The sequence below is a fragment of the Rhagoletis pomonella genome, unplaced genomic scaffold (assembly GCF_013731165.1).
Source record: "Rhagoletis pomonella isolate Grant_MI unplaced genomic scaffold, Rhpom_1.0 Rhpom_scaffold_00006, whole genome shotgun sequence".
Taxonomy (NCBI): Eukaryota; Metazoa; Arthropoda; class Insecta; order Diptera; family Tephritidae; genus Rhagoletis; species Rhagoletis pomonella.
In genome coordinates this window covers 38,813,257-38,827,390 of record NW_023458560.1, presented here as the reverse complement: position 1 = coordinate 38,827,390, position 14,134 = coordinate 38,813,257, and the positions used below count along the sequence as shown (strand labels likewise).

General features: G+C 31.7%; 1 protein-coding gene across 3 annotated transcripts in view; it reads right to left on the bottom strand.

Annotated features, from left to right (window-relative positions):
* The window catches only part of LOC118740730, a 226,132-nt gene that overhangs the window by 104,421 nt on the left and 107,577 nt on the right, over window positions 1-14,134 (bottom strand). The window lies entirely within an intron of this gene.

The window sequence follows — 14,134 nt, the reverse complement described above, 5'->3', positions numbered from 1 at the left end:
TATCCACACGGTTGCATGAGAGATGGTTATTACAAGTTGTATTTTTTTTTCTCAATAGGAATGTTCTAATAAAAATCGTTTGCATATTGAATTCCCCCAAAATTTGAAGCCATTCCCCGATTCCTCCGAGAAATTCAAATTCCACCGAAATCGGGGAAATCTCCCCTGGTTGGCATCACTGGTATCGATTTACTTGAAGCTAAAATGTGCCAGAAAAATACCATAAATATAAAATTTAAATTAGAATTTAATTAAATAGTTCAAGTATCCAGAGTAGCAGGCAGTGAACCCTCTGCTTAGTCCATCGCTAATCGCATACATAACAATATACAAGTACTTTTAGTTGTGTGTATCTCTATGGAGATTGCGCTACTATTTTCCAAGTCAATCAGAGCTGTCCGCTGCCGGCCACATGGCATGTGAATCATGTCAATTTAATTCAGTTACAATAGCGAGATGATAATAATCATTTAACTGCATATGTACGTTCAAAGCAATATTTCTTCATTTAGAAAGAGAAATTAATGTAATTGAATTTGTCTATGGTCTATTGCATCCAGTCAATTTTCACTTTATATGAATTTCTCTGATTACGCGTAAGAGACAATCTATTTATTTGTATTGCATTGTACCTTTGGCGGTGTAACTAAAGTGCTTATCGATCAAACAACTGAAGTCATTGCTCCCAAATATAATACATGTATAAATGTAGTTCCGCTTTCGATTTTTTTTTTGTTGGAAATAAATTATATTAAGTACGTACATAAATAATAAACATTTCCGGATGATTCGCATTTTTCTATTTGTGTGCATTTGCTATGCGATCTTTAGGTCACTCATTGCTCAATTATTGAGAGATTGAAAGAAAATAAACTGGCAATGGATCAATAAATTTTGTAACCGTTTACTTAATCCATTAAAATCAAATAAGGAGTCAGTTAAAACAGCAAAATACCAAGCTTTTCTTTGTGTCCAGATTTTTCTTGGTGCTTAAATATATTGGCAAAAATTGTTAATGCTTTAAAGCCAACCAAACCTAACGAATTTAAAATTACCTTCGTAAATATGACTGCAGCTTATTTTTTTACATACCAGTAGTCCCTAAAGTGTTACCTTGGGCGCTAAAAATTATTCGCCCTTTTTAAAACAATGCATGCAATCGATCAATCAAACTGCGACAACCAACTGTCAATCCGACCACACTCGACTGAGTTGATGTTGAGGCATATTGTAATGGTTCTCTTGTGGCTCGTAATAAATGAATATTTCAAACCACAGCATTTCAACCATGGAATATTGTTAAAAAAAAAATTTTACAAATAATGAAATTTATTACTTTGAAAAATTAAAAATTAATTACCCAAAGTCCATTGCACATGATTTTACACATTGCCAACTAAATATAACAAAAGTGAATAAAAACGAGAACGAACTCTTTTAATGATTGTATACCACCCAATGCATAATATTACTAATATTGACACCATTTAACATTGATACATTGTACAATATGTAGATACTAAGTTGTTTGATTATTTAAATTTTTTTCGAAACCCGGTTTTCGAGTAATTCGAAAAATTTGAAAAAACCGGATCCCCATTTTTAAGTGAAAAACACAACATATAAATCGGTTATATTTTATCTACATTTACACTTACCGTTAGTCAGAAAAATTATACCAAAATTGCAATACGTCTCCTAAAAATATGTATAACTTTAATTTGGAATTAAATAAGACGAAATAAGTTCGAAGTATTTTTGGATTACAAGTAAAACAAAAAAGTAAGTACGCCTGGGCCACACTGTACAAGTGAAACCAATGCAAGCTACATATTTAGTTTGTCTCTTAATCGAGATACAATGTATGTATTTTATTGGTTTTGAATAAAACGATAGGCTAGTTATTATAATGTTATATGCGTAATATTAAACTGTGGCAGAAATTTAATTGAGTCAATTAACCTTTTATTTGAGCTACCGCTTTTTGGTGTTCACACATGATCAGCTGTTCGATTAGCGACACGCATTCAGCTGCTCAATTAGCTACAGTGATGGAAAAGTTAGTACAATCGTACCTTTATTTAGTTTGAAAGTATACTCGGTATAAACAAACCATATTAGGTACATTTGGTAAGAAGTTATTATATTTACTTACATTTCAACGCTTTTTCTCTTGTGGGTAACTTGTCCAGTAGCCGCCCTCCTTTGTGAAGGGGCATACAAATGTTACAAAAGGGTGGTCAAAGTAACATAACTGTAGTTGAATATGCTAGATAGACGAAGAATATTTCTTTTCAAAACGTAAGATCGAAGAACTCGGAGGAAAGTAAAACGTAGTTTTGTCTCGAACTGTTCGAACAGGTTCTTTTCATAGCCAAATTTGTTTAATGTGAGTCGAGAAGTTGATTTGGTATCGAAGGGAAAGGTTGCTCGCTTTTTTCTTTAAACATATTAACTTTTTAGATACATTTATCTACTTTTATATAAAGTTTTCCCCAAATTAGGTACAATTTGAAAATTCAATTGCCCATCCCTGTCGGAATATCAGATGTAAAAGAGGGCCAGAACCAAACAGCGTATTGCTATTTGTTCAATAAACACACCACAAAGTCAAAATTAAACGTACCCAGCCGGGTTGCATGCAAAAATTCCTTCAATTAGCATTCAGTTAGAAAGCATGGCTTATTGCTCGATTAGCGGCCTGTCTGAACATACTTTAAGGTTATATTTTAATCCACGACATCGTATATTGCACAAAAACAAAAAATTTCCGTCTTTATATTTATTCGCTCCTTTCTCTGTCTCTATTTCTTTATTTATCCCTATCTCTACCCTTTCGTTATCTGTATTTTTATCTCTATACACACCTTTATCCCTGTCTGGTGTGGTGAGTTCAGGTGAACTTAGGTGTGGTGAGTTTAAGCGTGATAAGTTGAAGTGTGGTGAGTTAAGGTGAACTGTGTTAAGTTACGGTGTCGGGATTTAAGGTGTGACAGGTTCAGGTGTGTTGAGTAAATGAGTTTTGAGTTCGTTATCTATAACCCTTTCTTTGTAACTATATTTTTTCCTTTATCTTTGCCTTTACTTTTAACGTTATCCTCACCCTCATATTTTTCCTGATATTTATTTTTATACCTTAACAGTATTGAGTTAAGGTGTCGGGATTTAAGGCGCGACAATTTCAGGTATGGTGAGTATATGACACCTTCATTACTGTACCCATTTCTATTCGTTTTTCATTTAGCGAATTTTTAGTTTGGAAATAAATGATTTAAAAAGCGTAAATGACCTGTAGATGAATAGTATAGCTCAGAGTTCGATGGCTTTAATTGATCACAAAGTTGCTGAACCAAATGGTAGCATTTTCATCAAATACAATTTGATCAAATCAACACTGTGGACACTTTTTATCGAAGTACGAATTTGAAAGGCAATTTACACAAATTGTTCACGCTGCCTGTGGTCCACCTCCCTACGTTAAAATACTATACATACATATGTACATAGTATGAATAATAGATGAATAAAAAGAAAACAATGTGCAGGACATTTTTCGTGAATTCTTTTGATATTCAGTTAGTTGAAAATGTACACCACGGAAAATAAGCCGCTTTCATTGCAAAAATTTCAATTCGCTTTATGTGTGTACACACCATATGTATGTATGTATGTACAAAAGTTTACTTTATTTAAATATATACATACATATGTATTTCAGTTTACGCCCGAATTTTAGGCTAATGGTAAAAAAATATATTTTTCTCTAATTTTTGTTTATTTTGTGTGTGTGTGTCAGAGCTGTGTAATGATTGAATCAATTGAGTGTGCATTCTCATTTTTTTCGTTTAAAAAATGTGATTGTTTGATTTAAAAAATTTAACAACCACTCTTGAGATTGGTTACAAATTGCAAACACAAAATATGTAGTGTGTTATGGAATGGTTGATACCCATTCACATAGAGAATGTGAATGCAAAAAAAAAACTCAATCATGTATGATTGGACGTTTATGGGAATGCAATCTGTCATTATCATTCAGTACTAATACTATTTGTTGTATCAGGGTTGAAATTTTTGTACCCAAAATGTGAAACCAGAAGATTGCCATCTCCCTTAAAATAAGTAAACAAATAAATATTTGGTGCTAAAATATTTTTCTAAGTGTTTGGCCGAACTTCTGCTCAAACTTGAGGCATGAGTTCTGATTTTATAAGAAGAGTTTTCAAGGCAGAAATATACTAGAAGGTATGCCATTGCGTGCCGAAGGACGACTGCTATTTTGTGTTATGATCTGACCAGGTATTTAACCATGGTCCTATGGAGTGGAAGTACGCACATGTAATCACTCTGCTACGGCGGCCGCCGTAAGTACATGCTATACATATCGTCGTTTAAAGTACAAAACCGCGTATCAAGAAAATGCAAAACCGCGTAATTGCATAAATTATTTTCTAGAGAGTAAAGTCACCCATATTTCAAAATGGTTATCTTTTTTATAAAGCAAACGTATTCTGGCTAGTATATTTCAGGACGAATGGATAAGAATTGAGCCAAGAGTTTTTGTGAGCAAATCCAATTTTTGGCAGCCAATGTCAGTCACACGGTTTTGAAGAATGACGATACGCGGTTTTGTACTTTAAACGACGATATATATGTACACATATTAGATTATTTATTCTCAAAATGCATGAAAACTATAGTATGCTTGCAAACAATTAATAACATTTTGTGATAAACAGTTTTACAAATGTATTTGCACTTCAAATTTGTATTTTAATAAAGTATTAATTAAATAAATTATTATTGTAAATTATTATTTTAATAAATAGATATAAAGATATTTATACTTGGCAACTCTTGGACTTTTCTTCATTTGTAACAAATGACAGACGTAAACAAAATAAAAAAATAATTGTATTTTTACAAATTTAAAGCAAACGGGCGTTCTTTACAAAAAAAATGTAGTTATGGATCGAATTGCGCATATTTTTTTTACAATATCAAGTGCGCACAAGAAGTGTTAAACCACTAAATAGCTTAAAAAACGCTTTCAAAAATTCGAAACGAGAGTGAAGTGCAGTGTTCAATTGTGATCGAAATTGCAGGCAAAATGTGTGCGTGTGTAATTAATGTTTTACTTATTTGAAGAAATGTTGCCCGTTGTTATTAAAAATAAGGAAACCAAGACCCCCGATTTCCACTGGGGGTTACATAATACTTGAATAGCTCCTTAATTAACATGTGTTTGTTTTGAGCACGCACGGCCAGTTAAACAGGCATGTCTGAATCGATTTCCTTCATCATTCTTAGCAATTTGATGTGCATTTTTATTGTTATGTGTTGCAAACAGACATTTTAGGAACTAAATAGGTTCTAAAATCTCTGTACACAAGCGCACTTATTTTTAACAGTTTCCAGTTTATGTAATACTAATCAAAACAGCTTTTATTTATTTTATGTATTATGTGATTTCGGGAAGCGTCGAATACAAAAAAGGGCTGTGACTGGGTTTATGTAATTTGAAATTCTATTGATGATTACTAATAATAATAGAAAGGCGCTTACATATCGACACAACTAAAAAATTTCATATATTTCAGTAGAGCCAATTAAAGATTTTTTGTTTCGTAATTTAGCAATAATATGTCTTGGAACGTAATTATTCCGGATTATATGCAGTCATACTGTAAGCTTTCAAATTATATATTTTTCTAAACCTGAAATTTTGAATTGTGCCGTTATTGCAGAGGACCACCGACATATGTTAGGGCTACTCCTCCGATTGTGGCATGCGCCTTGGCGTTGTCGCACAAAGGGGAGGGACCTACAGTTTTACGCCGACTCCTGCCGGGGGACGACCACTATTACAAAAAACATTTTCTTTTTTTTTTGCCGGAACTGGGCTCGGACGCTCACCCTGCGGAATGGTAGTGCGCACTTCTAACCACTACACCACAGCGATCGCTTAATTAATTTTAATCATTAATCGCGATTAACCATTTATTCGTTAATTTTTAGTCATTCATTGACTAACATTTTGTCGACAATACTCGCATAAGATAGTCCCAAATTTTCACAAAAGAGAAAAGTGATTTTGTTCAAAACTTTTGAATGACGTGTTGACTGAACTTACTAATTCGGAATTTCTACTATTACTTATAGAGTAGGCTATTCATAAAGTCTGGGTAATGAAATAAAAATTTTTCTATTATAAGTTCCATAAATATAAGGAGACTTTTATTGTTTAATTTATTTTTTGCACATAAACTTGTATCTTGAACTTCTTTTTCCAAAAAGTGAGGATGTCAAAATTTCAATAGATATCGGAAAGAGATCTCCTAATAGATAAGTTCATGAAAATTATTCCAAACGAAAACTTAAAATTGATAAAAAAAATAATAACTAAATTTAACTAATTTATATTAGAGGTTTGAAGTTTATCCCACTGTAAGTATGAAATCTTCAGCTATGTGTTTCCATTGTCACTTTTTCGTAGCCATATCAACAGCCTGACAATTAAGAAGATTGTGACGTTTCATGCTACCATACGCAATATCTTAAATCCTTCAAATTTTATTATTAACCTTTTGTTTGTTAAAAACATTTTCTTCTTAGATTCGAAACTTGATCAAGCAAAATTGCCTTTGTGTTTGACTAAGAGATGCTCAATAAGCTCAGAATTGTAGTTCTCATTTGCATACATAACAATAAATTATTAATTTTTGTTTCACACCAACTCCAATATTGAATAGTAAAATATATTTTAATCTTACCCAAATAAACAACGATTTAGTTCAATGGTCAATCACATATAGAGTATAGGGTGGTAATGTGTTAAAGTTTCAAAGTTTTTAAACGTAAAATTACGGCTAATACCTTTTTAAGCGTTTTGTAATTTAACCAAAACTCATTAGCATCCACTCAAGCAAGGAATTATTTACTTTTCAACATGCATTAGCAGAGTGCACTTCTCTTTTGTTTAGAATTTGGTTGTCAAACACACTACATCGGATCTTTTGACAGATTTACCAGAATTTTCCACCAGGTAGCTTCTGACAAAGAGATGACCTTACGTACTCTCTTATTTGTCCTCTCAGTTGCCAGAAAACCAAGTACGATTTCCGGTAAAATCTGGAAATTCTGGTAAAAAAATGCTAATTTCGGACTCATGCGGGTTCACAACTAAATAATATTGGGAATACTTTTGAGGTGTTTGAAGAGGGTTGCGACCTGTTTGAAACTAAATTTATTTATAATAATCATATTTTGGCCTTGCCACTTTTGCTAAGTTTTGGCCGAGCTTCTCCTCCGATTTGTAGCGTGCGCCTTTGCTGTCACACAAATGAGAGGGACCTACAAACTTACGCCGAACGGCGATACAATTTTTATGATGAGCTATTTTTTTATTAAAGACACTAGGATTTTTAAAATATTTTCAATAAAATTTTATCAACCTAAATGTAAAGCTTATGCGAAGTAGTTATCTAATTTAAAGAAAATTTTAAACATTTTGAAGATAAAACATGAATTATATTTAAAACGTAAATGTTAATACAACTGTTTTATATATAATCCCAAACATATGATATAAAATCGCCTCTACCAAAAAACTTAAATTGGGTAACGCCGGTTTGAATTTTTACAATTGAGCAATTGTCAAAAATCTTCCTTTTTATCAAAAAGTTATTTACCAGGGTGTCTTTGAACTAATGATTGGTACTGAGTTAAAGAATGCACACACATAAAAGATTGCAGCCTTTTCAATACTCATTCAGTGTTAAACCTTTTTTTGATTGGGCATTGGTTTTTTCAATCTTGCTATGAATATGTTGATGTGTGAATTCATAACTGCTTTGAGAGAATGGAAAATTCAAAAATTTTAAACCTCAATCCTAAGCGAAGAATAAGTAATGAAAACTGGATAGAAAAAAAATTGTTGATTTAAACTTGAAAATGATTTCACACTTACACAGCTCTGGTGTGTGTGCGTGCAGCTGTTTTTAGTTTGGGCACGTTTATAGAAACAAAAAAATATGTAGAAACAAATTCACAAAGTGATAAAATAAAACCGCATTTGTGTAAACTTTTAACAATAAAATTGAATTTGAATTGCAAAAGTACATACACCCCTGAGTCTAAAGAAGTTTTACAAGGCTATTTCGAAAAAAAAATTATTTCGCCGAAAGTAGGGGTTGCCTTTTTATATTTTTCGTCATATCTTCAGCATTACAGTAGAATATTAAAGTATGATAAATCAAAGTTCTTGTCTCGAGGAGACAATTATTTTGTTTTCCAAAGTTCATAGAGATCAAGTACCCCATTTTATTTAGTACTTAACCAGCAGATCTCAGTTTTTTTCACCCCAACGTACCACTCTAATGCCAGTAAATTAATAGCGCAATTCTGGCTAAGATAGTAAAAAGTATTTCGTAAGACCGGTGGTGGGCGGTCTCTCCTCTTTCAAGCTTTCTTATACTAAATTTATACAAAGCTTTAAATAGCTTTGCCCGCGGGCAAGCCGGTGGCCACCCCTGTGTAAGACAAATGAAAGACAGATGGCAAGATATGTAGTTCGAAAGACTTTTGTTATTCTAACACAAAAGTTTTGGAAAAAAGCTATCACATTCACCACCCGTGGTAAAACAGTCGCAATGGCCGAGTTAGAAAAGCACAGGCGTGCCATTCGAGAGATCCGAGTCCGCGGACAACTTTTTTCTTTTTTTAATTTACATTTATTTTCTTTTTTAATTTATGTTCTTTTCATTTTTAGATTTTATTGTTTTAAAAGGAAAAATATATACTTTTTTATTTACTTTAATTGTTAGAAACTTATAAGTATTTTTCGATTAAATTATTTCCGTAAATTAATATTCTTTTAAGTCTTAGATGTCATTGTTTCAAAAAGAATATTTTTTTTTAACTCTCTTTGATTTACTTATTTTATTCTTTTCTTTTTTTTAAATTTTTTTCATTAGTCAATTTTATTTTTGTTTTTAGATTTTTTTCTTAAAAAAGAAAAATTTTTTTTTTTTTCAATTCCATTTCGGTGTCTTTTATTTATTAGTTTTTAATGTTTAAAAAGATTTTTTTTTTAATTTAGTTTTTAAGAAACTCATTTCTAAAAGAGAAAAAACTCTAAGACCTCCTCGTTAGCAGATCTTTCAATTAGTCTTTTGAAAGGCAGTTAAGATAGTTGCCAGAAATGAAAATTGTCTTACGAAAGACTTTTTTTTATTTTTAAATATATTTTTATTTATTCTTGCTTTACTTTCATTTTATTCTTTAATATAATTTTTTTATTTATTAGTTTTTATTGTTTTAAAATGAAAAATACATATTTTTTAATTTAATTTAATTTTTTAAAAACTTATTGCTAAAAGATAGAAATACTCGTAAGACCTCCCCGTTACCAGTTCTTTCAATTAGTCTTTCGAAAGGCAGTACAAGCGGCTTTCAAGATAGTTGCCAGAATGGAATCGTTTATCTTTCGAAAGACTGTGGTGAGTTGAAAGACAGTTGTCAGAATGGCACTGTAAAGCTCACCAAAATTCATTGAACTTTTGCTAAGGAAATATTTTAATTATTCCAATAGAACTTTATTAATAAAAATTTATTATTGCCAAGTCACCGCAAATTGTAAAAAGGCAACCCCTACGTTCGGATTTTTATTTTTATTTTTTCTAAATTGCCACGCAAAACTACATTAGATTCAGGGGTGCTTAACAAATATTTTTTGTTTGCTTGATGGGTGGTATGATCTAATACATATGTATGTATTTACATGCGTAGGTATGCATTTCCATCATAGCTTGCTTAACAACTTATTTGTTTGCGGCCATATTACATATGTATTAGGGCGGGTCAATCCTTGAGCCTAAAATCAGTTTGGAGTTTGCAAAATTGCAAAAACAGGTTTCGCAGAAAATGTGAAAATTTTCACTGCTGCGCCGTCTAGTAGAAATTTTAAGAAAAATAAATTGATTCCACATACCAAAAAACCCCTTATAGCATGTTTTTATAAAAAATTTGAGCACTTCTTTAGGACACTACAGGACAATGCTAAGAAACCTATTTTCACCATTTGGCAAACTCCAAATTGATTTTAGACCCATGATTTCTTCGGCATTTTTGCTTAGAATTAAACCTAGAATTTTTCTGTCTTCATAGTCGAAAAAATCTCCCTTAAAAAATTTACCCGCCCTAATATGTATACATATACATATGTACCAACAACTGTCACTCCTCTAGAAACACAAAAAATGTTAATGGCGAAATTTCATACGAAAGAATAAAAATGTGGATTTTCATAGAATAAAAATGTTCAGATTTTTGCTGCTATGAACTTGATTTTTGCAATAAAAAATTACTCCACAAAGCTGTCGGCGGCGGCGAGTATCACAAGTGAGTGATTTTGTTGCTTTGAATCAACTCGCATTTCACTGATTTCAACACGGATTTTTCACATCCGAATTGTTGGCAGCTGCTACCAAACTCGTACATGGATACATTGCTGCCGGCTGATGGCTGCAGTTGAAGTTGCCAAGCAACAAATGTAAGAAAAAAATGAGCATTAAAATGTGATTGCGCAAAACGAAAGCACACATATCCATTGAATTGCAATGGAAATTGAGTTGTTGCGAATTCATTTGCATTTAGCTGTGAGTTGTTGGAGCTATGTATGTATGTATGCATGTCCGACGAGCTTGTAAAAATCAAACGAAAATTGTGCGAATGATTGTTGTAGCTTTACTTTTGTGTGTAAATTAAACTTTATTTATAGCTGTATCGCTTAATAAGGATATGAGGTATTATAATTTGCTTATGTACATATGTATTTACGAATTGTTTGTATTCGTCCGAAAATTTCGCTGCAAGATTATCAAGTTTCCGATGATACAAAAATTGCATTTGTTTGTTTTTTCATTCAAATAAAAAAATGCAAAAATTAAGCACCTTACGAATTCCCGGTGAAACAAATATCTGCATTTATTTACAAATACATTTCTTTATTTAAATTAAAAAGAGATTTCTCGGTTTCGAAATTTGGTCTTTATTTATTTTATATAGGATTGTTTTTCGCAATTTTCAGAAACCTTTATAACAATATTTGTCAAAAGTAATTTAGATCCAAATGGGAACTCATGACACTGATGGAATTCGCCTTGAAGCCCACTGTGTAGAAAACTAGCTAATACATACACTGTACTAAATTAAGCCAAATTGTATCGAATTTTTTTATGCAATACTCAGGTTTTAAAATATGTTTGGAATGGTGTTTTCGTTTACTCAAACCCACTGCACGGATTTTCATGAAATTTTCACAGTTTGTTAAAACATTTGTGGAGCTATGTTTGTTTGCTATCCGATGAATAGATCCGTAGTTATGGTCAAAAATGTGAACACTACGTTTTGCTCCATATAAGAAAAAACAACAGCAAATACAACTTCCACATATCAGAAAAACTAGCAAAGAGAATGTTCACATATAAAAAAAGACAACAACCAATAGAAATAGAAAGTTGCCATCTGTTTGGAAAATTTCGATTAAATAAATTATAAAAAAAATTAAGTACAACGTATTTGTACAATTTGTATATCGAATTAATGAGGTTTAAGAATGCTTAATGGAAAATATTTTGTAAAAGGGTTGCCTATTTTTTTTTTCATTTTAATTCGATTAAATTGAGAAGATAAATAACATATGTATATATTACAATACGGGTATAAAAGAAGAGAGGCTTAAGAAAGCTGGATTTCCAAAAAAATTTTGAAGAGTGTTGGCATCTGTTTGATAAATGAAGTGTTTACCTAAACTAAGGTGGTTTCAGAAAGCTTAGTTTGGAAAATATTTTTAAAGAGGATTGCCATCTGATTGAAAAATTGTATTCATTCAAATTGGTAACATAAATGAAATAATATTTAAAAACATTTTTCATTAGCGTTGTCACCAATCTAAAAAGTTTAGACCAAATATAAAATTTAATTAAATATTACGAGATGGATACCAAACAAAAGGTATTTAAAAATGCTTTAGTCTAAAATGCTTTAGTCTAAAATTTTCACATTCTTTGATCCAGATATTTATAAAAAAGGATGCCATTGATATTAATTTTTATACTTAGGGTCTGAGTAATAGAGTTGAAATAAAAATTTTGGAAATATTTACGAAACGAAAAATATTGAAAAAAGCTACTCATACAAACGTAAGAAATAATAAAAACTTAAAAAAATATTAAAATATTAGGTGAAAGGTTTTTAAAAATTCCTTAATTTCTCGGCCCTGTAATATATTATAATTTTCATTACAAAAAGATATGCTGACATCGGTCGGCAAAGTTAATAACATGAGCGACGAGCTACATTGCTTAGATGAACCCACATTGATTAATTTTTAGAAACTTAATTTTATTTATTGTTTCTCTTTGTAATTTAATTTAGTTTTAATTGTAAGATTTTATTTTATATATTTTTTAAATTTAATTAAATTTTTTGAAACTCATTTTATTTATTTTTAACGGACTTCAAAACAGGAGGTTATCAATTCGTCGCAATATTAAGTTAGTTTTTTTTTTATTGTATGTTACCGCATAACTTTTGACCACGTTAACTGATTTTTTAAGGTAAATGTCCCATACTAATTTTGTTTAGATCTGATCATTGGATCATGACGATATTAACAGTACTCTTAAATTTTTATATGAGCATTGAAGTCGGTTTTGCATTTTCCTTAAAAAATACTTGTTTTTAATTTATTAAAAATGTGGTTGGCCGTAATGAAAATAATGAACTGGGTGTATTTTCGCCTCTTAAGTGGCTCCATTTATCATCGTTCAAGCCAACGGTTTCGGAAGTCGATATTATTAATTACGTGTCGAAGCAAGTCATCGTTGATAAGCAACAAATTGCCTGCTATAAATTGGTAAAGAAGGATACAAATGAGACATCACTAAAATATATCAACTTCAAATTGGGAGTTCCTGAAGATGTATATTTTAATTTGCTGAAGCCAGAAATCTGGCCAACAAATGTTAATATTCGACAGTTCCGTTTTTTTCAAAAACAAGGAGGGCAACCTCCTCCAAGTTAGTTGTTCCTCCTACGCATAATAATCCATTAAAAATCTATTTTCAAAATATCTCTGGCATGAGAACCAAAGCAAATGATGTATATCTTGCTACAACTCATACGGATTTCGATGTTATTGTCTTAGTCGAGACATGGCTTAACGCGAATTTTTGCAATGAGGAGTTCTTCGACCGAAATTTGTTTTCAGTCTTTCGCAAGGATAGAGACAGTACAGCGACAGATACCACCCGTGGGGGCGGTGTTCTCATTGCTGTAAAAATTGGTATTGGCGCCGCAGTCGTTACCCAAAAAAATGCTGACTCTCAACTCGACCAGCTATGTGTATCTATTGATGGTGATGGTGCGAAACTATACATTTGCGTATCCTATATACCTCCTAACAGCTCAGAGAAATTATATAGTGACCATGTAGATAATATTTTAGATTTATCATCATTTTCAAATAAGGAAGCCCAATTGTGTCTACTTGGTGACTATAATCTCAGCAAAATTATGTGGTCATGCCTTCCGGATGATACTGTGCTCATTTCTAGTAATGTAAATTGCCCTAGTGAAATTTATTTAATAGACGGTTTCTATAGCTTACAATTAAGACAAATCAATCACTTTGAAAATGAGCTTAATAGGATTTTAGATCTTGTATTTATCTCATACGACCTTAGGTTTAAGCTATCCAGGTCAGACTGTCCAATATCTCCAACTGACAAGCATCATATCCCACTCATACTGGAGCTTGAGTTTTATGAGTATTCTGCTTGCCCACAAGAAACTGCCTTGTGGTCGAATTTTAATTATTCACGTTGCGACTTTGAGCATATAAATAACCTGATTTCTGGCGTGGATTGGGAAATCTTATTCTCGGAGTGTAGTCTCCCGGATTGTTTTGTTAAATTCATATCTCAACTTGAACGAATTACTAGGGAAAACATCCCAACATTCTCCAACCGTGTTCATAAACTACCGTGGTATAATAGGAGGCTAAAAAAAATTAAAGAATCTACGAAATAAATTTTATATACTTTTTAAAAATAGTGGTAGTATGCAGCAT